Raw genomic sequence first — 20,416 nt, 5'->3', positions numbered from 1 at the left:
AGCAGGAGGGAGTGCCTGTGTTTCAATAGACTGCCTGAGGAAAGGTAGGCCTTCTGTTAGTGAAGTCCCTGCCCAACAAGGGAACCTGACCTGGTACCAGAAGATTCAATAGAGAGCATTTGAAGGAAGAGATGGGCAGACGCAAAGGCAAGAACTCCTCCAACATTCTAAAAAATAACATGAAAACACCAGATCCCAATGACCCTACAATAGAAGGACTTGAACCTCTTAATTCAGAAGAAGCGGAAAAAAATGCCATTATGAAAGCAATAGAGTCCCTTAAACAGGATATGAATAACTCCCTTAAAGAACTGGATGAGAAGTACAACAAAAAGATTGAAGAAATGAGTAAAGAAATGGATGAGAAATATAAAAAAAGTTCGAAGAAATGAGTAAATCCATGAATGATACACTGGGAAACCAAGACAAAACAATCAAACAGGTAATGGGAACAGTCCAGGAATTGAAAACTGAAATAGAGGCAATGAAGAAAAAACAAAACGAGGGCCGGCTGGTTATGTAAAATCTAGGTAAACGAACAGAGACTACAGAATCAAGCATAACCAATAGGATACAAGAGATGGAAGAACAAATCTCAGAGTCTGAAGATACCATAGAGAAAATAAATGCTCTGATCAAAGAAAACAGCAAATCCAACAAATTCTCTTCACAAAACATTCAAGAAATCTGGGACACAATAAAAAAACCAAATCTAAGAATAATAGGGATTGAAGAAGGAGAAGAACTGCAGATCAAAGGACCAGAAAATATATTGAAGAAAATTATAGAAGAAAACTTTTCCAACCTAAAGGATGATATTCCTATTAAGGTTCAAGAAGCATATAGAACACCGAATAGACTGGATCAAAAAAAAAAAAAAACACATCCCCTCGCCATATAATAATCAAAACACAAAACATACAGATTAAAGAAGGAATATTAAGAGCTGCAGAGGAAAAAGGTCAAGTAAATTATAAAGGTAAACCTATCAGACTTACACCGGACTTCTCTATGGAAACCATGAAAGCCAGAAGGTCCTGGATAGAGGTACTGCAGAAACTAAGAGACCATGGATGCAAACCCAGACTACTATACCCAGCCAAGCTATCGTTCACTATCAATGGAGAAAACAAAATATTCCAGGATAAGAATGAATTTAAACAATTCGTAGCCACAAACCCAGCCTTACAAAAAGTAATAGAAGGAAAATCGCAACCCAAGGAATCCAACATTGCCAACACTGCCTACAATAACTCAGACATCTAGCGACCCTTCACGAGCTTAACGCAAAGAAGGGACACATACAAACTCTATTAAACAAATAAACAAAAAATAATAATAACCGGAGTCAACAACCACTGGTCATTAATATCACTTAATATTAATGGACTCAATTCACCTATAAAAAGGCACAGACTAAGAGATTGGACACGAAAACAGGATCCAACATTATGCTGTTTACAAAAAACACACTTCAACTACAAAGACAGACATCTACTCAGAGTAAAGGGTTGGGAAAAGGTTTTTCAAGCAAATGGACCTAAGTAACAAGCAGGTGTGGCCATTCTAATTTCCAACAAAATTGACTTCAAACTAAAATCAATCAGAAGAGACAGAGATGGACATTTTATACTCATAACAGGAACAATTCATCAGGAGGAAGTCTCAATCCTGAATATCTATGCCCCTAATATAAAGCCTCCTACTTATGTAAAAGAAACACTTCTAGAACTCAAGGCAGTCGTCAAACCACAGACACTAATAGTAGGAGACTTCAACACTCCTCTCTCACCAATGGACAGGTCAATCAGACAGAAACCTAACTGAGAAATAAGGGAATTATTGGAGGTATTGAATCAAATGGACTTAACAGACATCTATAGAACATTCCACCCAAATAGGAAAGAATATACCTTCTTCTCTGCGGCTCATGGAACCTTCTCGAAAATTGACCACATACTCAGTAACAAAGCAAGCTTCCACAGATACAAAAAAATATTAGTAACCACCTGTGTCTTGTCAGACCACCATGGATTAAAGTTAGAATTCAACAACAGTGCTACCCCCAGGAAGCCAACAAATTCATGGAAGTTGAACAGTCAACTACTGAATCACCCCTGGGTCAAGGAAGAAATAAAGAAAGAAATTAAAGTCTTCCTTGAATTTAATCAAAATAAAGACACAACATACTCAATCCTATGGGACACTATGAAAGCAGTGCTAAGAGGAAAGTTCATAGCACTAAGTGCCCAATTAAAGAAAACAGAGAAAGCACACATTGGAGACTTAACAGCACACTTGAAAGCTCTAGAAAAAAAAGAAGCTGATTTACCCAGGAGGAGTAGAAGACTGGAAATAATCAAACTGAGGGCTGAAATCAACAAAATAGAAACACAGAAAACAATCCAAAGAATCAATGAATCAAAAAGCTGGTTCTTGAAGAAAATCAACAAGATCGACAAACCCCTATCCAAATTAATCAAACGGCAGAGAGAGAACATGCAAATTAATAAGATCAGAAATGAAAGGGGGACATAACCACAGACACAGAGGAAATTCAGAGAATCATTAGATCTTACTATGAAAATTTATATGCCACAAATTTGGAAAATGTACAAGAAATGAACATTTTTTTAGATAAGTACCAGATACCAAAGTTGAACCAAGACCAGGTGAACAATCTAAACAGACCTGTCAGTCGTGAAGAATTAGAAGCTGTTATTAAAAATCTCCCTACCAAAAAAAAAGCCCAGGACCAGATGGTTTCAATGCAGAATTCTACCGGAACTTCCAGGAAGAGCTAATACCTACACTCCTTAATGTATTTCACAATATAGAAACAGAAGAATCATTGCCAAACTCTTTTTATGAAGCTACAGTTACCCTGATACCAAAACCATACTTGGGAATTCTTAACTATTGATTGTAGACTGCTCATCCTTAAACAGTCAATATATATTACCTCCCCTTAAGATCTTTGCAACATTGAGAAAGAGGGAGCAGAAAGGCTGTTAAGGGTCAGAGGTTGAGAGGTCTTCTGAGAAACAGTGTCTTCTGGACATGACAATACTGCTTTGCCCATAAATTCACTGCAGTTGATGTTACCTGTGTAAGGTCCATATAAGATTGGGCCCCTCAATATTTTATACCAGACAAGAAAAAAGGCTTATGGGGCTCTACCCATCTCTGACAACTATTGGCAGTTAATATTAAATGGGGTATCACATTTTTTAATTGTAAGTTGCTCAGTTTCAGTAAGTTACTTTGTACCAACACTCATATAAGCAAACTTATTTTAACTCCATGGCTGACACATAGAAGATATGAAAGTAGCTCAGATCCAGAAAGACAGACATCATATGTACTCACTCATAAGTGGCTTGTAGACATAAAGCAAAGAAAACCAGCCTACAATTCACAACCCAAGTGAACCTAGGCAATAATGATGACCCTAAGAGAGACATACATGGGTCTAATTTATATGGGAATTAGAAAACGACAAGATCTCCTGAGTTAATTGGGGGCATAGGGAGCATGGGAGAGGGCAGAAGGGGAGGGGAGAAAAAAGGGAGGGGAGCAGAGGAGAATGCATAGCTCAATAAAATCAATAAAAAGTTAGAAGAAACAGTCACTGGGCAGAAAAAGGGAGAAAAAGATAAGAAAATAGCAAGGAAACTTGTTGAGAAGAAGGGTTTCATTGGAAAAAGAAATGCAATAATGCACAAGAAAGACTAAAATTCAGCATATACATGGATAAAACTGCTTTTTTATTTTAATTTTTAATTTATTTTGTATACCAATCACAGTTCCCCCTTCCTTTCCTTCTTCTGCTCCTCTGCCAACCTCCCCCTCCCCAACCCATGCCCCAGCCACACTTCAGAAAAGGTAAGGCTTCCCATAGATAGTCAACAAAATCTGGCACATCAAGTAGAGGCAGGAGACGCTCCCCCCCACCTGCATCAAGACTGAGCAAGGTATCCTACCATAGGGAATACCTTGAATAGGCTCCAACAAGTCAGCACATGCACCAGGGATAGATCCTGGTCCCATTGCCAGGGACCCCTCAAAGACACCCAGAGCTTCAAATCATTGCCATCTTTCTAGCTTCAAATGCTTTATCCACAACATTTCTCACTAAATGCAGTAAAACATGACCAATGGACTTAACAGAACGTTAATAACCAGTGATTTGAATTAATAAAAAACATCCCATTAAACAAACTGGGTGATATCACAAATGAATTCTAACAAGCATTAAAACCTTTTCCCAAATTTCACTGTCATCATAAAAAAAGAAATCATATGCATACAAGCAGCAACATATAGACTGAATAGAATGTATTCATATATTTTGGAATATACACAGACACACACACACATACACAAATACAAAGAAAAAGGAACAGAGCATTGAATTCGAGAGAAATTAGGAGAAATAAGAAAGGAAATAATAAGAAGAAAGAAGATGGGGAATTTAATATACTTATATTTTAATTTTTTTTCTATTTTCAATATCTTTGATTTTTCCCTTTTTCTTTAAGATAGATTTCCTTCTCATACACTATATCATATTTTCCCCTTTGTCTGCTGCTCTCCTCAGTTCTTCTCTACCTTTTTTCTTATTTAGATACACTCTCTTTCTTTCATTAAAAAAGAACAGACTTTCAATTGATAAAAGTAGGAGATATGCGTGTTGAAATTGAGGGCCTTACTGAGACAGCCACAACCCTCACTGTCCTGGAGCTAGCTGACCTGCCCCTTGATAGACACTGTAGCAGGAGAGAGAAAATTGGACCTGTCCCTCATGGGAGAATGGGCCCCCACATGTGGGAGATAAGGTCTTACCCCTCACTATGGATGTGGGAAAACTGGTCCCACGGCATGGGCTCAGGAGTGTTGATTGTGCTCCTTACCTCAGGGTCCAGTAACAGTGACCCAGACCAACCAGACCAGCTACCACACAGACATACATTCTGGGGCTTGGGTTGACCCACTCTAACATCTACCCCATTTACAACATATTTGAGTGTTTGAAGGGCATGGTCCAGTGGAACAATAGCTGAACAATAGCAGGATATCCAAGAGGAGTTTTAGTGAGGGTCCAGTTATGATGGTGTGCTAGAGGTCTTGAACCAGAACAATGATTCATTACAATGAAAATTTTGTGGGTGGGGCTGATTGTACAAAAGGGGACACTATGTGACACACAACCACTCCCTGGCTTCTCCCTGACTCTGCCCTTCTTTCTCCCAGCATTCAGTTTAGTTTTCCCTGCCTAGCTCTACTCTACCCTATCACAGGATTAAGACAGTTTCTTTATTAACCAATGGTATTTGCAGAATACAGAGGGGAATTTTATATTAATAAAATATAAGTAAAGCAAAGATCATCACTTTGAAGTTGAAAAGGCAAACAAGCAGAAGGAATAGAGCCTAAGAGAAGGTACAAGAATCAGAGACTCACTTGTTCAAACACTCAGAACTCCCATAAAAACAGTAAACTGGAAGCCATAATATATTAGCAGAGACCTGGTGCAGACACATGCAGACACGTGTAGACCCTGAGCATGCGGCTTCAGTCTCTGTGAGTTCACAGGAGCATTGCTCAGTTGATTTAGAGGACCTTGTTCTCATAGTGTCCTCCATCCCCTCTGGGCCTTACACTATTTCTGCTTCCTCTTTGGTAGGCTTCCATAAGTTTCAAGTGAAGGAATATGATGGATCCCTATTAAGAGATGTGTGTTCTAAGGTTTATCTCTCTGGCTGATATCTGGCTGTGGGTCTCTGTATTTATTCCCACTGCTGCAGGAGGAACCTTCTCTGATGATGAATCAATAAGGCAGAATATCATTAGTAGTCATTTTACCACCACTTTTTGTATATTTGTTTGTTTTAAATACCAGTAGCATTTGGTTTGACCCTAGATATCTGGACCGTATAATCTCTAATTCTTAATAATCCAAGCATTTTTGGATATAGTTTCCATCTTGTGAAGTGAACTTTAAGTCAAATAAGAGGTTGATTGGCTATTCCCATGAGCTTAGTGTAACATGAGAAGGCCAGGCCTGCTTGTTGGGGTTTTTGTCCTGCCTGGTACCCCAGCTGTTTAGTCCCAGAGAAAAATCACACTAAGATCTCTATAAATTATAAAGCTGATTGGCCCATTAGGTCAGGCTACTTATTAGCTAACTCTCTCATCTTGATTAACCCATTTTTCTGATCTATGTTATCCATTTGGCTCAATACCTTTTTCAGTGGGTCAGCTCACATCCTGCTGCTTCCGTGATCTGGGCAGGAGTGGGAGGAATCAACTTCCTCCTCCTCAGAATTCTCCTGCTCTCTTTGCATCATTTCCACTTCCTGTCTGGTTTTCCTGCCTACACCTCCTGCCTGACCAATCAGCATTTATTTAAAACATGATTGACAGAATACAGACAATTCTCTCGCACCTGCTTAGTTCCACCATTACCCTAGAATATTTTGCAGGAAGAGCTGCATAGTAGAACAAAGGTTTCGTTACTAGACTGGTGATTACATTTCTCTTTTGGTAGTTTTCAGAGTACCTTTCTCTACCACTGACTCTAGAACATAGGGGTGAAGCTTATCCATGTTTTGTGTGTTGTGTGGGTATTGTCTTCAGCATTGGGACCTTTCTATCAGTTTGTGAAAAGTAGACTACTGTTTTGAATAGCCTGGGTTGTTTGGGAATGTACATGGTACTCCTTTGGCCAATAACTCAATTAGATATAATCCAGCCCTGGCTTCATTTGATGACAAGAGATGGCAAGCTGTGACTCTGCCTCCCCCATTATTTGGGGAATCCTTTAAGGTTAACTTCATATATGTTAGGATTCCACTGCATTAGTTTTCCATAACACCCCTCAAATTCCTCTCAATTCTAGCTGTCCTTCCCTGCGATCTTTTCCTCATCCCATCTCCCCTCCCCTACCTGACCTGATCTTTGCTTTTTGTTCCTATTTCCTCTGGCATCTGTCCATTCATAAAATCTATTTAATTTTTACCTGTCAGGGAGAGCAAGGTGTTCTCCCTAGTCCCTTAACTGCATAACTAACCTCATCGGGACAGTCAATTATAACTTGGTTATCATTTATTTAGTGGTTAATATCCACCTGTAAATGAATACATAGCATATTCATTTTTCTGGCTCCGGGCTACCTATCTCAGGGTGATTTTTTTCTGGTTATACCCATTTACCTGCAAATTTTATGATGTTATTTTAACCGCTGAGTAATACTCTATCTTATAAATGTACTACAATTTCTTTATCTATTGATGGACATCTAGGTTGTTTCCAGTTTCTGGATATTATTAGTTGAGCAACAATGAACATGGTTGTGTAAGTGTCCTTGTGCAAGGATGAAGCATGTTTTGGTATATGCCCAAAAGTAATATAGGTCGGTCTTGAAGTAGATCAATTTCCATCTTTCTGAGGAATTGCCACATTAATTTCCATAAAGGCTGTACTTTCTACTTCTACCGGCAATGGGTGAGTGTTCCCTGTATTCCACATCCCCAACAGCATAAGCTGTCATTTGTGTTATTGATTTTAGCTCTTCTGACAGCTATAGGATGGAATTTTAGATTAGTTTCAATTTGCATTTCCCTATTGGCTAAGGATGCTGAACTTTTTTTTGTTTCACAGCCACTTGGGTTTCCTCTAGTGATATTTTTTTTCTTTAGGTCTGAATTTCATTTTTTAATTGCATTATTTGGTTTTTTGACATCTAGTTCTTGAGTGTTTATATAGATTTTAGATATTAGTCCTCTATCATCTGTGAAATAAGTAAAAATATTTTTCCATTCTGTAAATAACTGCTTTGTCAGAAAGATGGTGTTATTTGCCATGTTGTATTTTCAGTTACATATGGTCTCATTTATTAATTGCCAATCTTAGTGCCTGCACTATTGGTGTCCTGTCCAGGAAGTAATTTTTGTGTCTATGACCTCACTTTCTTTTCTATAAAGTTCAGTTTGTGTCTGGTTTTATATTGGGGTGTTTGATCCATTTGGAGTTAGAGTATAATCAGAAGGGTCAGAGAGAATGAAAAAAAATGAGAACTTATTATAATTATGCTTTAATTAATTTATTTTTTCTATTTACAACACATTTATATTTTTTAAATTAAAAAATAGGAAGAAACTCTGTCAACAAAAATTCTACAAAGCTAGCTTTATCTAGACACTAAAGACAGATAAAGAAATGGGATAGTTTTGACAACTTGACAAAATCTAGAGTCACCAGAGAATAGAGTTTGACTAAGGGATTGTGTGTGTCTGTAGCAGATGACCTTGATGTATTGGAAGGCTTGGGCACTGTGGATGGCATCCTTTTCTTGTAAGAACGTAGAAATGTAAGGACATGGAAATGTAAGGACAGAAAAAAATTTTCAAAAACCTCTGCTTGATCAGGAGCTGGTTAAGACACCGGCTTTGAGCTCTTTGCAACATCACAAGAATTAGCTGGCAAAACCAACTGTTTCTGGCAGCTAGCTGCCTAGCTTTATTGTCTAAACAGGAGCAGAAAATAACTGCTTGGGGGGAGGGCGAGGGACATACACAGAAGCAGAAGTAGCCACTTAAAGGAAGAAGAGGGTATACAGAAATAGTCCATTCGCTTTACTCAGCAAAGCTAATCCCCTTGACCCTGAATAAACTTGGCTTGCAGTTTTTGCCTATATATGTCAACCCCCTTAATGAGGAAGGGGCTCTTCTTTTCTACCACATTGTGTTGTGAGTAGTGGTTGAGTCCCCAGCTTGGCTGGAGAGCACTGAATAAACTTTGCTTTTGCATTCTGGACTTGACTGGCTTCCAGTGGTGATCTCTCTTGGGGCCTCAACTTGGGCCCAACAGTCTGGGAAGGGGATCATGGATTTTGTAAGAGTGGATAAAGTGAGCTGAATATTAGCATGCAACATTAATTCATTGTTTTCTGATTTTGATTGTGATATATGTTAGAATGAATTCTCTGTAATGGAATAACCTGGAATTGTTACCCAAATTAATAATCTAACTTTTAAGTTGTTTTTATCAGTATTTTCTGTTACAGCAACAGGAAATGAAGCCAATAGGGCACTGTTGTTGGGGTTTCTGTCCTGCCATATACTCGCAATTGTTAAATCCCAAAGAATTCACACAGAGGTCTAAATTAGTTATAAACTTGTTGGCCCATTAGCTCAGGCTTCTTATGAACTTATAATATATGTGTATATATATATATATACATATATATATTTAACTTATTTTAGTCCATTATTCTTGTTTATGTTAGCCATGTGGCTCGTTACCTTATTCAACAAGGCAGTCACACCTTACTTCTTCTGTGGCTGGGTCATGACTCCAGACTAAAACTTTCTTCTTCCCAGAATTCTCCTATTCTCATTTACCGACCTCTACTTCCTGTCTGGTTGTCCTACCTATACTTCCTGCCTGGCTACTGGCCAATCAACATTTATTTAAAATATAATAGAATAAAAAACATTGTCCCACACCAGGCCACAATAATGGAAAATGGCACAATGAATGGGGAAGTGAAAGCTCAATATCTCTCATGAGTATAGATAAAATTCCTCAACATGTTACTTACAAGCTAAATCAAGAAGTGTATTAGAAAAATTACTTGTCATGATCAAATGGAATATTGATATGGGAATCCCCTCTGTATGCCATGAATATGTTTTATTACCTTTGTCTAATAAATAAGCTGCTTTGGTTTATAGCTGGGCAGAATATAGCCAAGCTGAAAGAAATATATAGAGTAGGTGGAGTTAAAGAAATGTCATGTAGCAGATGAAGGAGACAGGTGCTAGAAGGCACCTTACCAGGAGGCCATAGCCTTGTGGCAATACAAAATAATAGAAATGGGTTAATTTAAGATATAAGAACTTAGATAGGAACACACCTAAGCTGTTGGCCGAACAGCGTTGTTATTAATATAGTTTCTGTGTGATTATTTGAATCTGGGTGGCAGGAAAATGAATGAGCATTCTCCAGTTCAGGAAATGTCCCCAAAATTAATAAAACAGAGATTCTAGAATTAAAGCTGTATATCGATAGCCTTGTGTTGCTTGATCATTTCCCAAGAGAACACATGGCAACTTCAATGAATGCGACTAGGAGACTAAGATATCTATGTGAAAAATAAAACTACATACACCTCAGCTTTCCAACTACAACATTATCTTCAAAATAAATAAATGAATTAAAAGAAAGACACAAGCTATGAAAATGCTAAAGGAAAATATAGGGGAGATACTTGAGAACACTACACTACAATGGATGGAGTGGTTTCAGTTTTTTAAATTGTTTCATTTCACAGATGAGTAAACAAGTAGAAACAAACAAAAATATGACTGTCTCAATGTCGAAAGAACTTGCTTGGCAAAGAATAAGAAAAAAATCTTAGTCTTCAGAATAAGAAAAAATCTACAAAATAAGAAAATATAGCAAAAACTGTACATCTGTATGGTATTTCTGATTTTCAGAGTAGAAAAATAATTACGAAGTCCATAGAAAATAACTGATGAATGTGGGCTAAGGTGAGCTGCTTCAGTGGATAAAGGAGCTAGTTTCCAAGCCTGGTGGTATTTGTTTAAATTCTGGGACCCATATGCAGGGAGAATAGAACTGGCTTCTACAAGTTATTCTCAGAAGTTTATACACAAACACCATAGATGAGTAAATAAATACATATATATCACATAAATGTATTAAAATTTTAAAAATTATTGGTGAATATAAATTAGCATACATTTTTGTAAAAGGTGACATACAACATTCTGTAGAGTACTATAAAGGACATTACATAAAATAATCAAGAATCATTGATATTATAGGAAGTTAGAGTTGGCTGGGAACAAGAAGCTGAGATCTGTTAATGGGCACAAACGTTACTATAGATAACAACGATGTATTATGTTTTTGGAAAGACTAAAACATATGAAAATTCTAGAATGTAGGATTTTGAAAGTTTTTACATAGACTAGAAGAAATGAGAAGAAAATTCTAGAACAAAGGATTTTGAAATTTTTTATCATAAAGAAATATTGCTTAAGAAGACAGGCATTCTTAATCTACCTTGAACTTTTACAAAACACATTATGTATAGAAACATTGCACATGGTGCCTCATTTTATATGTATGACTTTTATATTTTCTTTTATCTACTAAAAAGGAATTTTAACTTCTAGCATACAGAAACTAGTTTGTTCCCCAAGGTTGGTTAATTGCTTTTCTCTTAAGAAGACAGAATGCATGTCTTCAGATACACTCTAGGGGAACTCTCCAGAGCTCTCTAAGTGTCTATAATTCTCTACTTCTCTATGTACTAGCCTCTGAAATCCCAATGTGTCACACCAGGGAGCATACTGCTTGCTATTACCATCAGATGTTTATTTTCGGAATGGCAGTCATTGTTAGCACATGCAGGTCTTTGAACTAACCTGAAGATCAGCTATGGGCCTTCAAGTAAGCTGAAGGAAAACACTCAAAAATATCCCATTGATTAACTCCTATCTGGCAAATTCTTTATGGGTTTTCTTAAAGACTTCTGTTTTTTATATACAGACACAATTTGTGAACTATGGGAGAGGAGTAATCTTGTCTGGTTTCCTGTAGTATGTATTCATTATGAGGAGGTGAGTGACTCATCCAAAGGAAGATAAGTAATATGTGGTGAATTAAAAACTTGTCTTTTGCAGAAGTTCTGTCTTCTCCTCTTCTTTTAGACAAGATTGAAACATTCATTGGGGGATAATGCTCTTGTACACTGTAAAGATTTGTCACTTGTATTAGTTTAATAAAACATGGATTAGCCAGTAGCCAGGCAGGACATGTAGGTGGGGAAACCAGAGTAGGAGAATTATGGGATGAGAAAAGGTAGAGATAGAGTCTTCATCCAGAATGAGAGGAAGCAAGATGAAAATGCCTTCCTGCAAAAAGGTACCAAGCCACATGGCTAAATATAGATAAGAATTATGGGTTAATTTAAGTTATAAGAGGTTGTTAGTAATAAGCCCAAAAAATAGGCCTAACAGCTTATAATTAATAAAAGCCTCTATGTGTTTATTTGGGACCAAATGGCTGTGGGACTGGATGGGACATAAGCTTCCATCTACATTAGTGAGAAATATAATTTCTGAAAGAAAATGGGCTATGTATACCTACTACAAGTTACTTGAAAACAGTTGTTTAAAAATAGATTTGAGGGTTAAAACAATTTAAAACCTAATGTATATTCTTCCAAAACTGATTCTAGGTATAGATGTCAAAATATTTCAAGAGATTTAATGATTCATATAATAAGTTATTCTCAGAGTATCTTTGTTGATGTAGCTTTATTTTCATCAGTATATGTTAAATTTACTTGGAGATTAAAAAACAATCAAAAGATACAAACCCAGAAGATAACATAATCTTTCTGCACACAGATGAAGAATTAGAAATAAGCAAATATTCTCTCAACCACATTTTAACACCTATGTTATGAGCTCAGGCTCATTGCTAGATGGAAGTTTTACCTCTTGCATCTTGAGTGTTTTTCATACAGTTTAAAAAAACTGAGGTTACCATGTAACTTCTTAGTTATTTGGTTTTTCATACAAATAATGTAAGAAATAGTACTTTCATTTCTACTTTTCACAAACACTCACACATGCAAACACCCTTTGTAGATAATATAGCAAATGATAGTAGGTATCATATGACATAGGACTGGCAACTAAAATGTTTTCAGCATAGATGAACATAATTAAAGTGGACAAATGCTCATGTAAATAATTACAGGGAAATAACAGAGTGAATAGTTTTCCAAATATGTGAAGTCAAACAAGAAAGTTTAAGTATTGTTAGATCATAAGAACACTATGTCTATGAGATAAACAAAGCTCATATGCTGGGAGCTTGGGCTCTAGAATCGCTGTTCTTACTGTGGGGTGAGGTTCAGAGAAAAGTAAAACTAAAAATTAGCAAAAGAGGAATGTATTACCTATAATTATTGATTACAAAAATGAAACTTTTGAAAAGAATGGTGACAAACATTGATATTCTTAGAGTAAAAACAAACTAATATTCATGACAAGGCACAGAAAATCCCAGGGACCCAAATGCAGAAAAGGCAATTTGGAGTAAAAATTTTCAAGATTTAAGCTTACTCAGAACTAAAGCCCTGTATGCTATTTTCATATAGTAATGACAAGATCAGTACTACTCACTAAGGCTTGCTTATTAACCAACATTTTCTTTTTTTATATTTTTATTGATTTTATTGAAGTATACATATTTCTTTGCTCCCCTCTCTTCCTTACATTCCTTTTCTCTCCCCTTCAACCCTCTCACATGGTCCCCATGCTCCAAATTTAATCAAGAGATCTTGTATTTTTCTACTTCCCATGTAGACTTGATTCATGTATTTCACTCCTAGGGTTCTCATTGTTGTCTAGGTTCTCTGGGATTGTGAAACTACAGGCTGGTTTTCTTTGTTTTATATCTAAAAGCTACTTATGAGTGAGCACATATGATATCTGTCTTTCTGGGTCTGGGTTACCTCACTCAATATGATGTTTTCTAGTTCCATTCATTTGCCTGCAAATTTCAAGATGTGGTTATTTTTTTTCTGCTGTGTAATACTCCACTGTGTATATATATCACATTTTCCTTATCCATTATTTGGTCAATAGGCATTTAAGTTGTTTCCAGGTTCTGTCTATGACAAACAATGCTGCTATGAACATAGTTGAGCACATGTCCTTGTTGTATGATTGAAAATTCTTTGGGTATATACCCTAACGTGGTATTAATCTCAAAAATATACAAGGAACTCAAGAAATTGGTCATCAAAAGAACAAATAGTCCAATAAAAATTGGAGTATAGACCTAAGCTGAGAATTCTCAACAGATAAATCTAAAATAACTGAAAGACATCTAAGGAAATGCTCAACATCCTTAGCCATCAGAGAAATGCAAATCAAAAGAACTTTAAGATTACATCTTATGCCTGTAAGAATGGTCAAGAACAAAAATATTTATGAAAACTTATGTTGGAGAGGATGCATTGCCTTTGATATACTATTATCCTTTCACAATAATACCCCAAGTAGATCTTTATTTTGTAGATGGCTATTCGGTATTTTTAGAAGAAGTAGGTACTTTCTAGGTAGTCAGTGGATGATCTCAATATGTATTTCTCCCAAGAACTTGAGCTCTCTGTGTTTTAGTTAATACGTTTTTTTTTTCATTCTAAACTGTTTCTGAGGTTGAACACTTTTCTAACATATCTGTAAGTTCAAAAAATCTAGTATGTACAATTTTTAGAAATATTGATTCAAGATAAAGCCTTATTTGAGCTAACCATAATTTTTTGGTTCTGCATATATCCTTATTAATGCATCTAGATTTGCTACATTAAAAACAGGATAATGTATGTGCCAAGAAGAGTTAAAATGCAATTAAAGTCCATTACTCCATTCAGAACTTTTTAGTACACAGAACAAGTATTTCACAGTTTTGGAGAACTCATTTACTTGATTTTTAAGGAGAACAACTATATAGTAACCAAGATAAAATTAATATACATCTTACTTACACTCAGTTCACTGAAAATAAACAAAATAAAAAAATATTCACTATAATTAAGATAAATTATTTTAGATCATTAGCTTTCAATGGGTGAAAAGATTCAAAAAAGAAATTGGAAATTATGTTATTCAAGTATGTAGAAAATTTTTGTCTCTTTTGCTTCAAAATTTAGATGGATGTAGCAATTTATCAAAGTGATTATGTTATTGACAGAGAACAGGATGCTTCTTTAGTTTTTCTTAGCAGAGCAGCCAGTAATGTTAGTTTTACAAAGCCCAAGAAAAGTGAACTGGCACATTGATAAATTAAAATGAATTATTTCACACAATTCTTAAGCTTTCTGCATCTGGTTAACATACACAAATAATACACACACATATATTTATATATATAATTTTTAGTATATTTATTTATATATATTTTAAATTTATTTATATATATTATATATTATTATATAAATAATTTTCATTTTGGAAGAAAATGAATTAAGATTTTACAGATTCTAATTCCTTTAAAAAACTATTCTTAAAGTTTTTTTTAAGAAATAATTATATGTGTGTGGTTGCTTTACCTACATGTATGTCTGTGAACTATAAGTGTCTCATGCTTGAGGTGGCTAGAAGAAGGTGTCAGATCCCCTGGTACTGGAATTACAAACAGTTCTAAACTGTCATGTAGATGCTGAGTCCTTTGGAATAGAATCCTAGTACTTATAACTGCTGGAATATCTCTCCTGCCCCTTATTTCTCTCTCTTCTTAAAAATTGTTTAAGGCCTCCTGTTAATTAACTGATATCATTGATGGAGAACAAGACAGAAGTTCATTCTTCTGGGACTCACCAATGACCCCCACCTGCTGCTTCCTCTCTTCATCATCTTCTTCCTCATCTACACCATCACCCTGGTGGGGAACCTGGGAATGCTCCTGTTGATTCTCTTTGACTCTCGGCTTCACACCCCTATGTACATTTTTCTCAGTAACCTGTCTTTAGTGGACTTTTGTTACTCTTCAACAATCACTCCAAAGGTCATAGCTGGATTCCTTTCAGGAAACAAGATTATGTCTTACAATGCTTGTGCCTCTCAGATATTCTTCTTTGCAACCTTTGCCAATGTGGAGAACTACCTTTTGGTCTCAATGGCATACGATCGCTATGTAGCAGTATGTAAGCCCCTACACTATGCCACCACCATGACAACAAATGTATGTGCATGTTTAGTCATTGGCTGTTATATCTGTGGTTTCCTGAATGCTTCTATCTATACTGCGAATGTATTAACTCTCTCCTTCTGTGTTTACAATGTGGTCCACCACTTTTTCTGTGATATTCCAGCAGTCATGGTTGTATCTTGCTCTGATAGACATGTCAATGAACTGGTTCTTATTTATGTAGCCAGCTTCAATATTTTTTTTGCTCTTACACATATCTTAATATCCTACATGTTCATTTTTACCAACATTCTAAAGATGAACTCTGTTGCAGCATATCGCAAAGCTCTCTCTACTTGTGCCTCCCATTTCACAGCTGTCTCCACTTTCTATGGGACACTCATATTCATGTATCTGCAGTCCAGCTCCAGTCACTCCATGGACACTGACAAAATTGCATCTGTCTTTTACACCATGGTTATACCCATGTTGAACCCTCTAGTCTACAGTCTAAGGAATAAGGAGGTGAAGAATGCATTCACAAAGATTGTATTGAGGTCAAAATAATGCTGAAGCTTTAATTTTAACGTTTTGGGATGCACATCATCTGGAATAATTTCTCTCTTACTAACTCTACACTGAATCACATATTTTCATGCTATATTGAATTCAATAACTTGAAGTGACATTTTTATCCCTGCAATGTGTGTTGCCTGTCAAAAAGGTGATATTTGTTCAGAAGAGTGAAACCTGAATAAAATGTGCATGATAAATTTAGGATAGCTTGTGACAAATCTAAATGATCATATTATCATCATTAATTACTTTTAATCAAATATTTTTCTGTCACATCAATACAAATCTATATATACAGGTGCATAGAGCAAACAGTTAAAGAGAAGACACATTCATAAGTTATTTTGAAGACTCATACAAATGGATGTCAGAAAATTCCAGGAATAAAATGTAACATGAGCTTGTGTTATATGCCTACCTTTGTGTTCATTTAATTGTGCTCATTTCATAGAGATATCCAAATGAACATAGCAAATATTTAATGTTATTTTAATGACTAGAATATGAGGTTATATTTAAAGAATTCTACTTGAAACAAGCAGAGTTACTTTAAAAATGTCAGTTTTTCTCTTCATCCAACCCGAGGAGTACTGACCTGAATAGTAGGAAGTTGTGGAAAAAAGAGTTACCTTCTTCTTTAAATTAGTTATTAAATGATATTTATCCCCTTTCTTCTCCCATGCCTTCTCATTTTCTCAGTTTCTAAGAATACAATAATTATAGTTTTTCCTCATCATTGTCAGGTATTTGAGCTCAAGTTTATTCATTTAGCTCTACCTCCTGACTGTTTATCATAGAACTAGTTCAACATAGGTCTTACCACCTTTCCTAATTTCATGAATTTAGAGCAAAAACAATTAAATTGCAAAATTTGGGAGATGACTCAGTGAATAAAAAGCTTGCTGTATAAATATGAGTTTCAATCCCTAGCACTTATGTGAAATCTGGTAAGTATGCCCAGTTTCTGGAATCCTGAGATATAATTAACATAACTACTATATATAATTTTAGGGAGAACCCATATTCTGCTAATGAGTAAGAGTTCAAAAGAAATAAAATGAGTTTGGACCCAACAACAAATCATGGCACTACACAATCCTTCTAGTGGTTATCATAATACTCAGGGAATAGAAAGAAAATATAAATATTCTCAGACGATGGTACAATAAAGAAAATATAGTACTCAAATATTTTATATATTATAATGATTCATACAAATATTCAATTATTTACAAACAACATTAATGTGACTGGAGATCAATAAGGCTTAATCAGGGATGGGGAGAATATGGAACAGAAGATTGTTAGGTAAATGAAGGGTGTGTGAAACCACCAGGTGGAAACCTACTTCTTTTTTGTTTCAATTTTTTTCTTTTTTTGAGATTATAATATAATTATATTATATATTACTCCTCTTTCCTACTTCCAAACTTTAAGTATACCCTTCCCTATTATCCTGCAAATTCTTAGCCCATTTTCATTAATTGTTATTGCATGAATATATGAATACATATTTGTATATATTCCTAAATATACCAGTTCAGTACATTTAATGTTACTTGAATGTATGTTTTCATGCCTTGGTACTGGATGTCACTTAATATCAATGGACTCAACTCACCTATAAAGAGGCACAGACTTAGAGATTGGATACGAAAACAGGATCCAACATTCTGCTGTTTACAAGAAACACACCTCAACCACAAAGACAAACACCTACTCAGAGTAAAGGGTTGGGAAAAGGTTTTCCAAGCAAATGGACCTAAGAAACAAGCGGGTGTGGCCATTCTAATATCTAACAAAATCGACTTCAAACTAAAATCAATCAGAAGAGATGGAGATGGACATTTCATACTCATAACAGGAACAATTCATCAGGAAGAAGTCTCAATCTTGAATATCTATGCCCCTAATATAAAGGCACCCACATATGTAAAAGAAACTCTTCTAGAACTCAAGGCAGTCATCAAACCACACACACTAATAGTAGGAGACTTCAGCACTCCTCTCTCACCAATGGACAGGTCAATCAGACAGAAACCTAACAGAGAAATAAGAGAATTATTGGAGGTACTGAATCAAATGGACTTAACAGACATCTATAGAACACTCCACCCAAATAGGAAAGAATACACCTTCTTCTCTGCAGCTCATGGAACCTTCTCGAAAATTGACCACATACTCGGTAACAAAGCAAACTTCCACAGATACAAAAAAATATTAGTAACCATCTGTGTCTTGTCAGATCACCATGGATGAAAATTAGAATTCAACAACAATGGTACCCCCAGGAAGCCAGCAAACTTATGGAAGTTGAACAGTCAACTACTAAATCACCCCTGGGTCAAGGAAGAAATAAAGAAAGAAATTAAAGTCTTCCTTGAATTTAATCAAAATAAAGACACAACGTATTCAAACCTATTGGACACAATGAAAGCAGTGCTAAGAGGAAAGATCATAGCACTAAGTGCCCACCTAAAGAAAACGGAGAAAGCACACATTGGAGACTTAACAACACACTTGAAAGCTCTAGAAAAAAAAGAAGCTGATTTACCCAGGAGGAGTAGAAGACTGGAAATAATCAAACTGAGGGCTGAAATCAACAAAATAGAAACACAGAAAACAATCCAAAGAATCAATGAAGCAAAAAGTTGGTTCTTGGAGAAAATTAACAAGATTGACAAACCCCTATCCAAACTAATCAAACGGCAGAGAGAGAACTTGCAAATTAATAGGATCAGAAATGAAAAGGGGGACATAACCACAGACACAGAGGAAATTCAGAGAATCATTAGATCTTACTACGAAAGTTTATATGCCACAAAGTTGGAAAATGTAAAAGAAATGGACATTTTTTTAAAATAAGTTCCATATACAAAAGTTGAACCAAGACCAGGTGAACAATCTAAATAGACCTGTTAGTCATGAAGAATTAAAAGCTGTTATCAAAAATCTCCCTACCAAAAAAAGCCCAGGACCAGATGGTTTCAATGCAGAATTCTACAAGAACTTCCAGGAAGAGCTAATACCTATACTCCTTAATGTATTCCACAATATAGAAAAAGAAGAGTCACTGCCAAACTCCTTTTATGAAGCTACAGTTACCCTAATACCAAAACCACACAAAGACACAAACAAGAAAGAGAATTACAGGCCAATCTCACTCATGAACATCGATGCGAAAATTCTCAATAAAATACTGGCAAACCGAATCCAAGAACACATTAGAAAAATTATCCATTATGATCAAGTAGGCTTTTTCGCAGAGATGCAGGGATGGTACAACATACGCAAATCTATCAATGTAATCCATCATATAAATAAACTGAAAGAAAAAAATCATATGATCATTTCATTGGATGCTGAAAAAGCATTTGACAAAATTCAACACCCATTTATGATAGAGGTGTTGGAGAGACTGGGGATACAAGGATCATACCTAAATATAATAAAAGCAATATACAGCAAGCCGACAGCTAACATCAAATTTAATGGAGAGAAACTCAAAGCCTTTCCACTAAAATCAGGAACAAGGCAAGGCTGTCCACTCTCTCCATACCTCTTCAATATAGTGCTTGAAGTTCTAGCAATAGCAATAAGACAACATAAGGGGATCAAGGGGATACGAATTGGAAAGGATGAAGTTAAACTTTCGTTATTTGCTGACGATATGATAGTGTACATAAGCGACCCCAAAAACTCTACCAAAGAACTCCTACAGCTGATAAACACCTTTAGTAACGTGGCAGGATACAAGATCAAACCAAAAAATCAGTGGCACTCCTATATACAAAGGATAAAGAAGCGGAGAGGGAAATCAGAGAAACATCACCTTTCACGATAGCCACAAATAGCATAAAATATCTTGGGGTTACTCTAACCAAGGTAGTGAAAGACCTATTTGGCAAGAACTTTAAGCCTTTGAAAAGAGAAATTGAGGAGGATACCAGAAAATGGAAAGACCTCCCCTGCTCTTGGATTGGGAGAATCAACATAGTAAAAATGGCAATTCTACCAAAAGCAATCTATAGATTCAATGCAATCCCCATCAAAATCCCATCAAACTTCTTCACAGACCTTGAGAGAACAATAATCAAGT

The 20,416-nt window shown here is 35.8% G+C and overlaps 1 pseudogene; it reads left to right on the top strand.

The window, feature by feature from the left end:
* Nucleotides 1-15,389: 15,389 nt before the first annotated feature.
* Nucleotides 15,390-16,308, top strand: LOC148121382 (olfactory receptor 5B3-like; annotated as a pseudogene).
* Nucleotides 16,309-20,416: the final 4,108 nt, after the last annotated feature.

This window comes from Myodes glareolus, chromosome 7 (genome assembly GCF_982192425.1).
Source record: "Myodes glareolus chromosome 7, mMyoGla1.1, whole genome shotgun sequence".
NCBI lineage: Eukaryota > Metazoa > Chordata > Mammalia > Rodentia > Cricetidae > Myodes > Myodes glareolus.
The sequence above is the reverse complement of the archived record's forward strand: the minus strand, read 5'-3'. Positions and strand labels throughout refer to the sequence as shown.